A 14,364-nucleotide genomic window follows, 5' to 3' on the forward strand; every position below is an offset into this window, starting at 1 on the left:
GTTCGACCAGTTGATTTTCATAAAAAAAAATTAGCAAAGTGTATAAGTACCTACACACGTCATGGATCCCATTCCCATATTGTCTCGTTTCTATTTACGTCTTCTTTTTGTTACGAGATGGCCCTCTTCTCGCTGTCTTCTTTTTTGCTTGTCGATTTCTACTTGTGTTGATGGTTTCCCAATTTGTCCCATTTTATGCTTCTTCTCGTACCGTGTTTGGGTCTGTAGGGTACCTACATTGCTGTAGTTTTATCTATACCTAGTACGCTAAACGAGGGCCTTCGCCATCTACAAACTTAGCTGGTTCACTGCTTGTGTTTTGGAAAGATTGGCAATTAAGGCACTATATACCTATAAAAAGGTATTGTCGGTCTATTTAAGTTTTCGACTGTCACTTGCAGGTGCATCATTTATTCATATTTCTTAATGTTCTTGACACTTAAACTATGTGGATGCTCCTTCACCTTTGGCACGTGGTGTTACAGAAAGATGCTTAGAATAGGATGGACACAGAAGAAAAGGAACACGGAAGTAAGCGAGAAATGGACAAAGAAACACAACAAAAATAAGACAGTGATATCTGAGACAAGTAATAAGGACGCAAAACTTTCAATGGCAATAACTTTTTTATTAAATGCTACTTTAAACTTATATTGTACCTCTATATTTGGTATAAACAAGAACTGCAAAATCATGTCGTTTTTTGATAAAAACTAAAGTTAACACTCTAAAAATATTAAGAATAAAAATTACTAAATGTCTCACTGTCCCTTTCAATGTGGGAACACTAAGACGCAACAATTAACATTATTTTACGTTAAGACTGTCAAAGTTTAATTCAAATTTTAAAAGCGAACTTTGACGCTTAGTTAACCCTTGCATTACAGGGGGCGGCAAAATCATTTTAATGTGTGGTAATCATTTTAATCACATTTAGCGCTTTTTCTTAAAAACGTTATTTCAAAATCATTTTCTTTTATTTGAGACAAGACGTTGCCTACATAGTATGTCTTTTACTTAGAGTTAAATTCAACAAGCACATAATTCCCATCATTAGAACAGCGATCAAGATCTTCGAAACTAATTGGTTCGGGATCTTCATCAATAAAATCCTCTCCTCCGTTGGAATCTTGTAATTCCATCTCATTTTCAACTTGCTCATCAGAATCACTATCTAATACTCGCTAAGTTACTTTTTTCTGTTTTGGTGTTTTTTCTTTAGATTTAATCAGTTCTATTTTTTCCGGGGTATCCGTAACTATCATCGTCCTTCCTTTGCGTTTTTTGATACCTTCCCCAGATTTTCTTGTCGGAGCTTTGGGATAACCCTTAAAAACTGTTGGGCTAACAAAGGTTTTCGTGGTATCAGTATTACTTGGACCTGGATTTTCTACATCTAGAGATTCATTTATATTTTCAGCAGCAGCTTCAACTGCAACAAGTGGCCTGTCTGTCACAAAACTTGACAAAAAATGTTCTTCAGTGAAGACATGCCGATCAGATGGTAATATTGCAGTCTTTTGAAAAGCAACTGACGTCATTGCTCGTGGATATGCTGTACCCACACAGGCTGCTACGTTATAAATTGTAAATGTCTGATCGGGATGGTTCATCATCCATGCATCTACTGCAGCATTATAAACAGTTTGAAATGGTTTTAATAAGTCTACGTCCAACAGCTGTAATCTGTTCGTACAGTGTGGCGGTATAGTTAGGATTGTAACGCCATTATTTTTACATAAATCGATTGTCTCAATCGATAACGATAAATGACTTTGATGATTATCCATTAGCAATAAAGAAGGGTTTTCTCTGGTACTACCAGTGTGCTTAATAAAATGGTTAACAACTTGCACAAAGCACTCTGTATTCATCCAACCTGTTTTTGAAGCAAGTCCTAAAGTTCTAGGGGGTGACCTTGTTTATCATAAAATCTTTAAAGTGTACTCTCGGGAATACCAGAGCAGGAGGAATAGCTGCTTCCGATGCTCCAACAATACAGCATGTTGCTACGAGCGTTCCACGTTCGCCACTTGTAGTCTTACTAACCTGTCGTATACCTCTTTCTGCAAACACTTTTTGTGACTTTTGAAAGATAACAGACGATTTAAGACAGTTTCAAGTTTACTGAAAAACATTTTAACGTTAAATTTATTGAAACCCGTTACCCTTGCAAAACTGCAACCTTTTGTTGTCCGGAGGTATAAATTATTGGAATGACGTTTCTGAAACTCTTTCATGCAGGCAAGTGAAGCAATTTTTGATGTATGCCAAATTGCTGGAACCAGTATATCCCTATAGACTGCGGCTTCATATGAGAGTTTTCGGGTATCTTCACTTGATAGACCATAAAACATTTTAGAACATTTAATTATATATTTGCACAAGTCGTTCTACTGTTCGATAGTAAAAAATTGTTTTACTTTATAATTAGGACATAAACGGACGTTCTCGTCTTGTTGATTTTTTTTTACGTATCTGTGGACTGTTTGGAAAGATAGTCCTTTCATTCGTGCTGCTTGCCGTATAGGGGTACCACCTTGTACTAATTCAATAGCCTGTCTCATCAGATCTTCAGAGAAGCTTCCTATTTTCCGATTTGTTTTATTTTTCTTGGTATTTTCTTCCTGTAAGAGAAATTATTTTGCAAATGATCTGGCTTATACAACTATAATGCAACAGTAAGACAGTAAAGAACAGTGAGACGCGTCTCACTGTTCTTTACGAATGACCAGCAATAACTAAAACATTTTTTCTTGTTGAATTTTAAGGGTTTCTTATTTGCTTTACTTCAAGGTGATAATAGGCATGTTCGTTTAGTTCTATCGGATAATACCGAACGTAGTAAGCTCTACCGAGTTTGTCTCAGTATTCCGACCGTCTCACTGTACCTACCTCTCCCCTACATAGAGATAGTAATGATGATATCGTGGATAATATCCAATCTCCGATTGGGAGACAGCACTTAAAGAAGACGAAGAGTGTGGGTTCGATTTCCATTACAAAATCAAGTGTTGACTAGTTGGACATAACAGCTCCTGTATATTTAGTCATTCGGAGTCCAGTTAAACATTAGGTCTGAGATGTTACTGATATTCTAATGCTATGGAACACATAAAGACTGAGTGTTAAGTATGAACGCTTAGACTATCTATTATGCTCGTCAAAAATATCTTTTCCAAATGCTTCGTTTGTTCCAGTTGTCTGCAATTATTTTCATCTTTATGATTTAAAAGGAGAAGTCTTTTTTTCTATAATATTACGCTTATTTCTTGTTTCTTGGGAAACATTTTTACTATCTTTCTCTATAATTTGCCTTTTTATTTTCTCTGTATACATTTTTCAATGAAAAGATTTGTTTTTTCTATCTTTCTTTCATTTATTTTTTATTTTTGTCATATTTATTTCCCGCTTAAAGCATTTTTTCTACTTCTCCTTTTCTCGACAGCTTCTTTATATTCGTTACTAAACAATTCGATTTTACTTTTTGTTTTTTTAAGTGTATTTTTTGTTGCTATGTTAATAATATCTTCTGTACTTTTTACCTATTAATATATTTCTTTTGTTATATAAAAGGGAAAATTTACAGATGAAACTTGTTAATTTGTACAGTTAACTGTTAGCCAAACTTCATGGTAGGGAATAGAGTAAATATTAAAAACACACAAAAATTTAAACATTTGGACGTATATTTGTCTTTTTAATTCCTTACATTTATTTTTTACATTTAAGCGCCGTCTATTAACAAATTTTATACACATTTTTTTCTTTGCAAAACAATGAAAAACTATACATTTAATTAGATATTACATTTCTTTAAAATCCACAAAGAAAATAACAACATGTTAGCAATTATTTTCTTGGGCATTATGGGGTATACAATCATGTTAAGATCCGGACAGTTTTTTACACTTTCATAATATACTATGTACGAATATAGCAAGTGGTTACAATTAATAAAAGGAAGTAAGTCATAAAAAGAAAAATATCATACTATGTGATTATATTCCCGTTAGTGTTCCCCAAAACGTCTGTGGTTATCTATCACCATAGAAAACAAAAAAACGATCATATAGTATTCAACGATTTTTAGAAAAGTATCTAGATAAAAAAGCATAAAAGTTGAGACAAAATCTAACACAAATGAAATACTTATAATATTCGAAGAATTCTAGCGAGAACTTCATAAAAGCCAACAAAAGGTACAGAGCACACCCAGAGAGACAGTAAAAAGAAGGGGAGTGGTTAACCAGAGTTCAGAAGACATACCAGAGATTACCAAGGACAAAATACAACAAGCGCTCAAATAGATACTAAAGAAGAGGCTATTAAAGTTAAAGGAGAAGTTATCATCGAAAAAATTCCAAATGTTTTCAACTTATGTTTAAATGACAGCATAATTTTAACATATTGAAACAAAGTTTTGATGATATTATTCCATAAAAAAGGATAACACAAGCTCAACTTTACGCCAACCAATGCCCTGTAGAAAGAGTGACACACTACAACTACCTCGGCACCATAATAAATGAAGAATGGACCAACAACCAGGGGATTAGAGCATGCATCCGAAAAGCTAGATTCAGCTTCAATCGGATGGGGGCCTTCTTCAAGAGTCACAACCTCTCTCTTGATACAAAAGTAAGAATGCTGCGATGCTACGTCTTATCTGTCCTTTTTTATGGTGTTGAATCGTGGACCTTGAATGAAGATATGTGTAGAAAACTGGAAGCATTTGAGATGTGGCTATATCGGAGAATACTTAAGATACCGTGGACTGACGGAGTCACAAATGAGGAGGTCCTCGGAAGAATGAATAAGAACCGAGAGGTACTGACCAACATCAAATCTCGAAAGTTACAATTCTTCGGACATATTATGTGAAATGAATCCAGATATGCTCTCCTTCAAGCCATCCTGCAAGAAAAAATATTTGAAAAACGAGGTCCAGGAAGAAGAAGAACATTTTGGCTAAAGAACCTCAGAATTTGGTTCAATACAACATCTATGCAGCTTTTCCGCGCTGCTGCAGATAAGATAAAGATTTCCATGATGATCGCCAACATTCGTAACGTATAGGCACATCAAGAAGAAGTTTCTATAAAAAAAGGATACCTTGCAGACATCTAAAACTATAGATCTATGAGCCTCCTTTCCCATTTCAACAAAATAGTCACATGTAGATTACAAAATAGACTGAACCTTTATCCCCTAATAGAACCAGTAGGTTTTCGCTCAGGTTTCGGTACCAATGATTATCTACTAGCACCAAAAATGTTAATAGAGAAAACCATAGAGTACAACCGTCCACTAGTACTAATTTTTGTTGATTTTACATCCATTCTTATGTAAGCCTATATTTCGAAAGCCACTGATCTATTAGCGATCTGTTTCTTTAGGGACGCGAGGGAGAAAGAGAGAGAGAGAGAGAGAGAGAGAGAGAGAGAGAGAGAGAGAAAGAGAGAAAGAGAGAGAGAGAGAGCGCTTGTCCAATTCTGGATTTGACTTCTTCAGTATAATCTGTGTTGTCGTTTATGAAGACTGAAGACTGAGTATGTTACCTGCAGTAGCGGTGGAAGGGAAAATCAGATAGATTTTATGCTATGTAGAAGAAGCCAGCTAAAAGATGTTACCAACTGTAAAGTGAAAAAGGGTAAGTGTATAGCTAGTCAACACATCGACCGGTGATAGTGGATATGGAGATCAAGGTGAGGCGAAAAGGAAAGTAAGTAGGACACCAGAAAGTAAATTGGTGGAAGTTAAAGATGCGGTAAATGACTGGTGAGAAACCAACAGCAAAATTGTGGTACGAGTAAGAGAGGAAGTGCTACAAAAAATATTGGTAAAGGGCCTTCTAGGAACAAAGAAATTTGTTGGTGGAACTATGAAGTGCAACAGAAGGTTAGGGAGAAGATAAAGTCTAGGTAGAGTTATGACAGGTTTTGACAGGTCTAAAAGAGAGGACGATAAGGATATTATATAAGGTAAAAACCGATGATGAAATAAAGAAAATATAGGATGAGTAATTTAGAAAGTTGCTAAATGAAGAACATAATAGGGGAGACCGATAATGTGAGGAGAGGCGTTAAATAGAATGAAGAATAGTAAGGCAGTAGGACCGGATAGAATACTTGGGGAGGTTTGAAAGGCTTTAAGGGAGAAAGGGGTTGATGTCCTGTTGTAAATTATGAGTAAGATATATGAGGATGAAAGGATGCCTAATGCATGGAGAAAGAGTGTAATGGTATCATCATTGCATACAGATACATGGGACATTGAGAACTGTAAGAACTATAGAGGGATAAAGTTAATGTCGCACACAATGAAAATTTGAGAGAGAAGTGTAGAGCAAAAGTTAAGAAGGGAGACATCGATAAGAGAAGAACAGTTTTGGTTTATGTCAGGAAGGAGGACAATCGATGCCTTATTTGCTTTGAGACAGTTGATAGAGAAATACAGCGAGAGTAAAAGAGAGCTACATTTGCTATTTACAGATCTTCAGAAGGCGAAATCACTAGACAAGAGCTATGGAGATGTATGAGAGAGAAATGGGTTTCTGAGAAGTACGTAAGATCGTGAAGAATATATATGGAGTAGCGCACATAAACGTAAGAACTTGTCTCAGATTGACCGAAAGTTTTCTAGTAACGATTGGTTTACATCAAGGCTTTTCACTGAGTATTTACCTGTTTGACCTTGTTATGAATGTATTGACAGAGAAGCTAAGGAAGGGGGCTCCTTGGTCAATGCTCTTTGCTGATGATATCGTATTAGTAGAGGAGAGCAAAGAAATGTTGGAAGCGTTGGAGAATGGTAATTGAAGAGGGAGGACTTAAAGTTAGGAAGTCGAAAAGAGAGTATACGTTGATGGGAGAAACAGAAATGGTTGCGGACACTAGATAGTGGGACACTAGATCAAGAAATTGCCCACAAGTCTCAGTCTAGTTGGTTTAACTGGGCTGTGGGTACTGTGTGATCAAAAAATCGGGGAAGGGCTCAAAGGTAAGATATACAAAAGTGTGGTAAGCCTGCGTTGGTGTACAACAGTGAAGAGGGGCCTGTAAAGAGGGTTAAGAAGATGGAGATAGCTAAAATAAAATGTTACGATAGATGTTGGGGAAGACTAGAAGGGACAGGATCAGGTATGACTTGATTAGGGAAAGAGACTACAGTCTTAAAAAATATTTAAGAACAAAGATTGCAATGTCACGTCAGACGTAGAAAGGAAACCTATGTGGGAACAAGGATAGAGCTTTTAGTTGATGGAAAGAGAGGTAGATCAAAAACTAGGAGAAACTAGAAGGACTGTGTGGCAAAGAACTTTAGAAAGAAGAAGAGAAAAGGGTTTAAGTGAAGAAGACACGATGGACAGAAATAATTGGCGAAGACGAGTAAGGAACAGCAACCCATGAAAAGAAAAAACTGAGGAAGATAAAAATGTCGTTGTTTAATTAATCCCATGTACTTTTCTATTTGTGATAAGCTTAGGATGATTATAAAAAACTTGGTCAGCGATGTATCTATGGTTAAAGTTTTTAAAGAAAAATGGTTAGCAATCTTAGAACTGAAGAAAACGGAATATGGCGAAGAAGATACAACTCTGAACTATACAAAATATACCAGGATCCGGATATTATAACATTCATTAAAATAGGATGGCTGCGTTGGATAGGACATGTAGAAAGAATGGAAAAAGGCGAAACACCTAACAAAATATTCAAACAGATGCCAGTAGGAAAAAGAAGAAGAGGAAGACCGAAGCTGAGATACTTAGAACAAATAGAAAATGATATAACAACCTTAAAAATAAAAAAACTGGAGAAAAAAGCACGAAACAGATCAGAATGGAGAAGAATCCTGGAACAGGCCGAGACCCCAAAAAAGGGTTGTCGAGCCAGTGATGATGATGATGATGATGATGATGATGATGATGATGATGATGATGAATATTAGAACTGAGCAACATAATATTCAATATTTGTCTTTCTCTGTTAAAAAGAACACACACGAAAAAATAAAAGGAATGTAAGCATACAGTGTCCGACAAATACTATTCTGTAAATATTTAACACTAACTCATTCATTTAAATGATATCGTTTAAGTCATTTTGGTATCTCTTAAACTTTTATCCTTTCTTTTAGAATGTACATATTTGTGACAAGATTCTAATTAATTAGATAGTAAAATGTAAATAACAGTCCAGAAGAATTCGTACAAGATTTTTCTCGTAAAATCTAAGATCAATGTGAATATAAATCTTTTTGATAGTGGTGTTGATCCTGTATCTTTTTTTTAATTTTCATTACAAATTGTGCTATTAGGCCAAATATAGTAATGTAAAATATCTAAGTTGAAAATATTTCTAGAAAAATATGTTAACTATATAAAAATATATTTTGATAATTTTATTGAAAAACTTAGGCCACCTTCACATAAAATAACAGATAGTAGTACTTACATCCAAACGATATGTATAAGGATGAAAAAAAGGTTTATAACCAGTGACGGCTGGTAATAATTTTTTTGGTGCTCAAGGATTTGAGAATACAAAAAATAAACAAATACTTCCAAAAAACTACTTCTTAAAATAAAACCCAATTCTTCTGCTTTTATCGGAGTTGAATATTTGATGCACCCTTTCGCTGAAGTAATAAATTTCTCCCACTAAAGTTTTTTCCATGGATAACATAGCAAACGCGGTTAGTCTTTCTTTCGAGATTTTATTCCTTAGAAACGTGTTGATCAATTTCAAAGTAGAGAAACATCTGTCAGTTTCTGCAGTTGTCATTAACAACGTTATTAAGATAATCAAAACTTTACTTATTTTAGGAAATGTTGAATCCAAAACATATGACGCTATTAAATTTAAAGTACGTAAACAACCAATTACATTTTCGGTATCATGTGTTATTTCTGGCTGTGAGTTCCAATAATCAGTTCCAATTTCAAGGCATATTAATCAAGCATTGAAAATGCATTGCAGAAGATATTAATGTTTTCCAAAGGTAGATCCTTTCTATGATGTTCATAAAATTCTCTCTGAAACAACTCTGATTTTTAAAAGACAATTGTGCATTGTTAAACGTAGGCTTCCTCTAGATATTTCCATCTATTTCTGTTCTGCGCCTCTGCTATCCAATTGGTCACAATTCTTTTGAGGTCGTAGGTTCATCGCGTTGGAGGTCTTCCGCGGGTTTGCTCCTACCCCGTGCTATCCACAAGCAATTTTTTTGTACCTGTCGTTTTTTATTATTGCAACATATCCCACCCATCTCCATTTTTGCTTTGTAATATGTTCAATAATTTTTCTGATTCGTCTAAGAATTTCCCCGTTTCTTAGTCAATTTGTTAAGCTTCTTCCAAGCATATTGATTTCTCCATTTTACATTGTGTCTTTCTCAATTTTTCTGCTGATGTTTTTGAGGAAGTACAGGTTTCTGCTCCGTATGTAGGATTGGTAGAACGCCATCGTTAAAAACTGTTCTTTTTACATGGATTGGGACATTTGTTTTAAACATGTCACTCATTTTTCCGAATGCAGCCCAACCTAAAGTTACTCTTCTGAGTAGCTCACATGTTTGGTTGTCTCGCGTTAATCTTATTTCGTGATCAAAATACAAATATGTGTTTACAACTTCTATGGGCTTATTGTAGTATAACTCTGGCTTCTCTTAAGTCATCTATTATGAGAATAATTTCATCGCCATATCGGAGAGAGTTAAGTTTCTGTCCATCGATGTTAATACCCTTTGGAGTCCCATTCTAATCATTCAAATGCGTACTCCATGATTGTTATAATTTTTGGCGATAAAATATCTCCCTCCCGCTCCCCTCTGCTAATTTTCTTATCTTCTCAGTCATGCAATCAAGATTTACAGTTGTTGAATTTCCTATATATTTCAAATAATATTCGCATATATGTGGTCTATTCTGTATTCTGAGTGTGATTTTAAGATAGCGAATGTTTCCACTGTGTCAAATGCTTTGTGCTTTGTATTAGATGTTATTTAATGATGTGCTTCGCCAGCTTACCACCGGTCTGTACGCACTCCCACCGCTAACTTCCACTTCCATCGATGCGCGCTGGACGTAGAAGACCGGCAACGGTATAAAACAACGGCCGCCGCAGGAGAGAATGGATCCAGTACACACCACTGAGGAAGAACACGATACTCTTCCACTAAGCCACAGAAAGACTCCTAAAAACAAGAGACATCCTCGACAGAAACCGTATACAGAGGATGTACAGAACGAAACATAGGCTTATCTGATCACCAATAAGCTAGGTGGTTGCAACGTCGACCAAACAGGAAAGTAGGTACGATGCCAAAAGACGTACCTACAGAAAAATATGCCAAAGAGTCAACGACATGAACAACCAAATACCCGAAGAGGATGCGCTCCAAAAAGTAGATAGTGCAGATGCGGGACATCAGACGAAAGAAGACCAAACTTTTAAGTTAAAATATCTTAAGATAAAATGTTAAATTATAATGGCAAAAAATGTTTTTATTTTTATTTTTATTTTTATTTTTATTTTATTGGAGCATAGAGTTCTGCCAGAGTACTGAGCTGGTAGGAACTCCTGGTAGGATTCCAGTAAAGATTTCTAATAATTTTTAGATATTGGTTGTTAATTCCTGCTTCTTTTAGTATTTGCATCATCTTGGCGTGAACCCGAACTGGTTCGGGGAAATTTGACTTTCACACAGCTTGTAGATTCTCTTATGAATTATCTTTAGAAACAATTTTAGGAGATGACTCATGAGGCTTATGGTAAGGTAATCTTCGCATTTTTGGTACCTGGTTTTTTGGAAGTGCAATAAACTCCGTTTTTAGCCATTCTGTTGGTATTTCTCCATAGTTGTATATGTTGTTGAATATCTTTGCGATTATTGGTATTCATTCGTTGTCCATTAGTTTGAGTAATTCTGCTTGTATAATATCAGGGCCTGCCGCTTTGCCATCCTTTAATTGTGTTATTGCGGAATAAACTTCCTGCTGTAATATTCTTGGTCCATCATTTACCTCCTCTTCTAGATCAAAGGTGTTATCTCTTTGGTCTTCAAATATTTTTTTTAGATATTCTTTTCACGTTCTTATTTTACTCTGTTTGTCCAAGATGATGTCTCCGTCAGAATCAGTTATATTTCCTTTCTGCCTTCATCTTAGTCCCCCTGTGAGTTTTTTAACTTTCCTATGTACATTGTGACTATCGTACTTTGACTGCAGAGTCTCCATTTATTCGCATTTTTCCCTCGCTTCTCAGATTTTCGTTCGTATTAATATATTTATGGTTTTATATTTGTCTGGGTCATTTTTGGCTTCTCTTCTCTCGCCCATTAGTTTTAGGAACTCATCTGTCATCCATGATTTTTTCTTCATTAATCTATTTGTAAGTGTGTATCCTTTACATTTTGCACTATTTCTGTAATATGTTTGATTGTTTGTTCTTCGTTCAATTCGTGTCTAATTGCAGTCACTTGCTCATTTAACGTGGCTTGGACTCTCATCCTCGTATCAAGGTCTTTCAGCATACGTAAGTCGTATGTTGACAGATGTAAAGCTGTTTCGGAATCTTTTATTTACTAAAATGTAGTATATTTGATTCCTAATTATTCTCCTGGGATCAAAAAGTATATACATATATATATATATATATATATATATATATATATATATATATATATATATATATGTTAAAAAGTGAAACCGAGAGAAGAATGACAGGGATAGAAGGAAAATTGAGGGGGACAAGGAAGTGTAAGGTATAATATCCTTGAATATAAATATAAATTACTAATATACTATTGACATAGGGATGACTAATAAATATAAAGTGAGTATTCGATGTAAGGGTTTAAAACATTGATCTTAGAATTTAATTCTCTTGTAAGCATATGCAGCTTTATACGATACACGAATTTTAAATGGCAATTTCGTTTTGACTTATGTATTAAAAATATAATGGATTTTGTATAAGGTAATACACAATTTGCTCACTATGTTTTGTTAATATTACGTCTTTAGTGTACCACTCACTTGAACAAAATACTCAGTTTATAGAATTTAGCGATTTTCAGAACAAACTTTATATATATTATGGATTGATTTATATATTAAAAAACTGAACTTATTAAATACTAATATTAAAACAAATTTTAATTGATATATTATACTCACATTAATATAGCTAACGAACGCGAAAGCTTGGAATTTATTAGGAAAATGGGTAGACATCAGAACGTGCTAAAATACTCTGAACAATATTAAAAGAATATTAACAGGTTAATTGCCACCATATTGAAAATTTTAATGTCTTCATTGGCCGAATACTTTTTTAAAATAATTCTATTACTTTCTTTAACTTTCAAATCACAATCTAACACTCTAAAATGCGGATTTTAGAGTGAAAGAGCAATAAAAACTTAAAAAATATTGGCAAGAAATTCTGTCAGATGAAGAATCGGATGAGTTTGGCGACACGTATCTTTCGGACGTGTACAAAACAACTGATTCTACTGACAATGAAAATAAATCGAGTACTCCGGAACAGGTTAAAAAAAGAAAACATGTGGCCGGAAATACTGAACCGTTGGAACAAGATGTATCGGCGTCCACCAGTCAAGAAAAAGAATATACGAATTTCGGAGAACATGTTGATGCTGCTATAGAATCTGTCATTGCCCAACATTCTGAAGTCTCCGAACAGGAAATTTTAGAACAACCAATAGTATCCAATGCAATGAATGAAACTATTGTCTCGGGGCCGGTCAATAGCGAAAATTTACAGAAATTTACGTTTGAGGACTATAATTCTGCAGATTTTCATACCCAATTATACGAAAACTTTTACAAAAAATCGCACTTTCAATTCTGCGAATATTTTGTAGACGGTCTTTTATCCATGATGATAAATATCTAATTTATTTTGTTTAACTGATTTTGATTTTTTTTTCCTTTCAGCTCGAAGAGATAAATCGTAGTGCCCTGCAGTATCAGGAAAGTAATCAGAAAAGAGCGCACGTATTACCGCGTGGCACAACACTGATGTCGCCGAAATAAAATGATTCCTGGGTATAGTTATATGGATGGGATTATGTCATTTTCCATCTTTCCATTCGTACTGGTCAAATAATGATTTTTATGTGAATACTATCAGAAAAGTAATGTCAAGGAATCGCTTCCAGTTATTGTGGAAACGCTGAATTTCAACGAGAATTAAGTAACAACAGATGACCGTTTGCAGAAGATCGTTCCCTTGGCTGCCATCGTTCCAAAGGAAAGCGTGTGCATTGACGAAGATTTAGTGCCTTTTCAAGAGCGACTAAAATTCAAGCAGTATATTGCCAACAAGAGGCACAAATTTGGGATAAAATTATTCAAACTTTGTCTGGACGGTGGTTATACCGACGATTTGAACGTATATTGTGGAAAAGAACATGCTGAAGGTAGCACCGTACCAACAAATGTAGTGATGAAACTTATGGATTGACTGCTTGACAAAGGACGAACACTTGCGATTAATAACTACTACAGTTCTGTAACACTTGCACATGAACTCCTACATCGAAAAACTTATATGATTGGTACGCTACGTGCAAACCGCACGGTACAGTGTAGTCGTACGTAGTTACGTTTTAACGTATATTGTGGAAAAGAACATGCTGAAGGTAGCACCGTACCAACAAATGTAGTGATGAAACTTATGGATTGGCTGCTTGACAAAGGACGAACATTTGCGATTAATAACTATTACAGTTCTGTCACACTTGCACATGAACTCCTACATCGAAAAACTTATATGATTGGTACGCTACGTGCAAACCGCAAATATAATTCCAAAAACATCATTTCCAAATAATTAAAAGTAGGCAAACATGTAGCTGAAGAAAGTAATTCGGGTATCGTTGTACAGTAGTGGAGGGACAAGCGATGGCAGATGTGCTGATGATTAGTACCAAATTCGCTGACAAAATGATGACAATGCAGAAGGCACTCGGTAATGATGTAAAGCCAAAGAATGTCATTGAATCTTCTTCTAAGTGTGCCTATCTTCTAGAGATGTCGGCGACTACATTGACCCATCTTATTCTATTCACAGCAGGTCGAGATATCATTGTCACTGAATACAATAAATATGAAAGCTTCATTGAAGTGGTATCCAAACTGAGATTTCATTTCCGCATGACAGACTATATCAGGCGGATGGACAGACTATACGGGGATACATTGGATCATTCGTGTACATGACTTTCCCGCACGTGCTACTGAGTGGGGGATGAGGGTAGATATAAGGGGTGAAAATCACGTTTTTTTTGTATTCAATCAATTAATTAGCTAAGAAGTACCGAATATTTATT

This window comes from Diabrotica undecimpunctata, chromosome 1, assembly GCF_040954645.1.
Source record: "Diabrotica undecimpunctata isolate CICGRU chromosome 1, icDiaUnde3, whole genome shotgun sequence".
Taxonomy (NCBI): Eukaryota; Metazoa; Arthropoda; class Insecta; order Coleoptera; family Chrysomelidae; genus Diabrotica; species Diabrotica undecimpunctata.